Raw genomic sequence first — 4,896 nt, 5'->3', positions numbered from 1 at the left:
TAGCCTGACACTTCCTCATGATTTTTCTGGCCAATATATTTGTTGTGAAGAGAACTCCCTGGTCATTGATCAAGTTGATATCATAACCTCACTTCCATTTTATTAGTCCAAACTTATTTTTCATGTTTTTTGCTATGAAAATATCCTGATCTTTCCCAACAAACTCCTCTGTGGGTTTAGCCATTGATAAGACAGTAATGTGATTCTCCATATTGGCATTTAGTCAATAGATATCCACTTCCCCATCCACAGGCATCCATTGTGGACCAGCATGAGCAGTTGTCTCACATAGGTTGTGCTTCCTATACTTCTTTCAAATTACGACACATTCAACCCATTCATCAAGCCCCACTGCACCAATCTAACCACCCACTGTTGTGGTTCTAACCTTCTCACACCACTCTCATGGTAGTATACCTATTTTGAGTATTTGTATGGTGTGAAATGCAGATATTTATTTTTTCATTGAAATCATACTCTGTGAACTTTAGCTGTGGAATCTTCCCAAGGGTTTCTCTAGTAAATCACACTAAATCCGATAATAAAGGTGTGAAGGTGCCATACTTCGTGTCCTTTGACTCTTTCATGGGTTTTTCATATAGTTTTCTTGGTGGAATATATAGTGGGAGAGGTGATGGATATACTGCAACATCCATTTCCATTTGCACTCGCTCTGCTTCTTCTTCACTATCTCTCACTTGTTTGGGCTCTTTCTGAGGCTTGACAGGTCTCTTATCATGTTTCTTCTTCATTCTCTTCTCTTTGGTCATTTTCTTTCATGGGTATTTCTGTTGCATGCATAATTATGTTGTTGTGGGTGGTGATGTTGTTGTGGGCATATTAGATGATGTTGCTTCCATGATTTTGGATAAGCCCTTCTCTTTAAGTATATGAATAAAATCCTCATGATTCACATGGTGCAAAAATTTTTGCAACTTCTTTTCAATAGCAATACTTGAATTCTCAGGACAACAAAGTACCAAATCCCGGTGGGACGTGACTTTTTATAAAAAGATATGAGCTTCTAACCCCATCATTAGCTTATATTGTGTTTATTAATTTCATATCTATCAGTGAATATGTCCTCATAAATTCATCTCTCTATGTGTTTTAATGACAACTTTCTTTTTTAACAGTAATATTTTCTTGGCAAAATTCAACACAGCCCATATTGTAGCGAAAAACCCTTCTTATGTCGAGGCTCCTACAAACTTCGACATAATCCAGACTGTAGCAAAGTAATTTCCTACATCGAAGCTCTTTCTGCAGTGTAGTTTATAGTCCAATGCCCAATTTCAACTACATGTGGCACTAAGCCTTTTCTTCTTTCTTCAGAGTGAAGATGTAGAGGTGGGGTTGTCCCTATACAACTTCAACATGCTGCCATTTACTCTTCCTTGAACCAATTCCCCACTTAAATTTTCTAATTGAACCATGCCTCCATCAGTAATATGCTTGATAATGTATGGGCCCAACCAATGCATCTTGACTTTTCTTGAAAATTTAAAAACATACTCTCATAAAGGATAACAAGGTCTCCTACCTAGAACTTCTTTTTCTTAATATGTCTATCATGCCAATCCTTTTCTCTTGCTTTTTGTACCTGCTGATGGAATCCTGCTATAAACCTATCTTCCTTCGAAGTAAGAAAATGTGACATTATTTCCTCCATTATATCAGGGTCTTCCATATCTGTAAAAGTTGAAATCCTTTAAGCTAAGCACGATGTACTCCATGGGCATCACAACATCTTGCCCATAAACTAACCTGAAGGGTGTCTGACCTATCAAATTTTTAGATGTGGTTATATAAGCCCATAATATTGCTAGAATTCTAAGGTCTTAGTCATCACTATTCATATTTCATAGCTTCATAAGTGCATTCTCCAAAATCTTATTAAATTCTTCTACTATTCCATTCACCTGAGGATTATAAGGGTTACTCTTCTAATGATAAACTTGGAACTCCTCTTTCAATGCTTCAATAGTCTTATTTAGGGCGTGTGAACCTTTGTCACTCATCAAAATATTTGGACATCCAAATCTAGATAATATGCACTCAAAAATAAACTTCACAGTAGTCCTTGCACTATAGTCCCTTACTAGTTATGCTTCAACTCATCTTGTCAAGTACTCAGTTGCTATAATTATGTACCTTGGACAAGTCCTCTTTCCAGGTAGGTTGATGGGTTCGACAAAATAAATGGCCCACTTATCAAAGGCCTATAATGTAGCTTGTGGTCCCAATGGCATCTCATCTCTTTTGGAAGGCTTCCCTATTCTTTGACACACATCACATGCCTGACAATACTCCTTCACATATTTATTTAGTGTGGGTGTTAGGTCCCTATAATACTAATGTATTACCTTATTATTATTTTCATTGTAGCCCCTTATTGTTATTTTTGTGCCCATGTTGTCCCCATAATGTTATTATTGTTCCCCATAGAAGCCCACTATTGTTATTGTTGTGCCCTTACATTATTATTGATATGTCGGCTCTGATTATATTGTGACCCCTTGGACTCCTATATATAGAAAGGAGGTATTTCCATTTGTATCATCCAAGAATTTCTCATTTTTGTAATTTAAAGGAGGTTTTCCCCCTCCAAGAGGCTGATTTTGAAGTAGCTGATCTATCTTTTCTTCTATTTTGTGAGTTGTTTGCATAACATTTGGTATCAGAGCTTTGGATTCTAGGGTTTCTCTAGTTCAAATAGGTCATCCTGGAATTTTAGATATAAAAAAGTTTCTACAAAGTTTCAGAAGCTAAAATTAAAACCCATTTGAACCTAAATCTTGATGATCTTTGGATACGAATTTCAAACCTTGTTTCACTATAGTTTCGGAGATATGATCCAGGGAAGTTATGGTTTTTGCAGGCTCCTGAATTATATGTCAAACAAGTGACCTGGGGAAAATCGTCATAACCTTCTCTTTGATTTTCAGATTGAAATTTCATCAAAAGGCACAGAGAGAAGATGGAATTTAGTTTTTTTTTTATATTGTTTCCAGGTCCGAAGGTCGCAACAGTGACACATGGAACTTCATACAAGTTCACTCTACTGAACCAGTCTATAATTGGGTCATCGTGGGATATTTGGAAAAATGCTTTCTTGGAGAATATAATCTTGATCCGAATTGTGGGTTTCGAAATAGGACTCAGAGGGCTAGCTCTGGATGAAATTTCATACCTCATGGATGCGAAATTACATAGATATAATAGATTAAATATCGAGCTCCTACAAGGAGAAAAAATGTGTGTAGTCTTTTTAAAATTTTGCATAAGTTTGGTTTGAGAAATTAGTTGAAGCAATTCAAAGGGAATAGTGAAGCATAATTATCATTAATTGATGCCCCGAAGAAAGAAAATGGAAACACCTAGTAAGTAATCAAAAATATCTAACATCACTCATGAAGGAGAGGAATAAATGCAACATGATATATCAAAATTACGAGACCAAGTGCAACAAATTTCACTCTCACAAAAAGTAACAGAAGCTAAGATGTATGGTTTAAAGAAAGGCATGGAAACTAAGATGAATGACATGGAAGCTAAGATGAATGACATGGAAGCTAATATGGATGGCATGGAAGCTAATATGGATGGTTTATAAGTAAACATGAAGATTTGAAGAAATACATGGAAGGTTTGAAAGGAGGTTTGGCAAAATTGGTACAAGAAATGCTTCCTAATGGTGAAACGGTAGTAGAGGAAACTCATAATGAGAACAAAAGAAATATTAGTCATGATTTCATAGATTCTAACATTGGATTGAAGACCCACCATGTTCCAAATATTGATATGAGGAAGTTTGATGGAAAGGATCCCATAACATGGATACTATAGATGGAGCAATATTTCAATCTCCATAATGTGCAAAACACACAAACGGTATGCATTGCAAATTTATATTTGCAACCCAATTAGTTTGCATGGTATTGATGGATTTTCTCTCGTAAACAAATTGTAACTTGGGAAATTTTTTGGAAGAAATGGTAGCACATTATGAGGATAGAAAAAGAAACATCTTTTTTAGCCAATCGATAAATCTCAAACAAAAGGGTTCAATGGTGGAGCACATTAAGGACTTCCAAAAATTGAATATAAGTGTAAAATATATTACAGAGGAGCATAGGATTTATGTGTTCATACAGATTTTAAAGGATAACATCCAACATGAGGTTCTCCTTTGGCAAGTTGATTCATTAGTGAAGCCATTCAGGTTGGCAAGAAAAATTGAAATCAAAATTAGGGCAACAAGGAAGCCTAGCAATCACAACTATAAAGATGGAAGTTTTGTTGCACCCAACCTTCCACAACCTACAAGGTTGACACCACAACAATTGGAAGAAAAAAGAGAAAAACAGATTTGTTACAGCAGTGAAGTATAATACACTAAAGGTCATAAGTGTGCTGAGAAGAAATTATTTTACATAGATTGTGAAGAGGAAGAAGAAAAAGAACAAGAAGCATCAAAAGAAGAGGATACACACCAGGAAGAAACACTAGATAAATAAGAAATGAACCTGACCATATCTTGTAATGCATTGGCCGGAATTACCACTCCTCAAACTATCAATATAGAAGGACATATCAAGAAGAAACAGGTAATAGTGTTGATTGATTTGGGCAGTACCCATAATTTTATTCATCGTAAGATAGCGAAGGAATTATATTGCTTCCTATATACAACACCAGAGTGTTAAGTGATGGTTTCAAATGGAGGAACCATAAATTTATTTGGAAAGTGCTATAATATCAAGCTATCCATGGGAGAATATGTGTTGAATAGACCAATTCTTTCCATTCCAATGGGTGGTACTAATGTTGTACTAGGAGTCTAATGGCTACAATCTTTGGGTACGATAGCTATTAATTTTCAAGAAATGTTCT

The sequence above is a fragment of the Pinus tabuliformis genome, chromosome 3_2 (assembly GCF_031772625.1).
Source record: "Pinus tabuliformis cultivar Carrire ecotype Pingquan chromosome 3_2, CPIR1, whole genome shotgun sequence".
NCBI classification, from domain to species: Eukaryota; Viridiplantae; Streptophyta; class Pinopsida; order Pinales; family Pinaceae; genus Pinus; species Pinus tabuliformis.
This window is presented reverse-complemented; position numbering follows the sequence as displayed.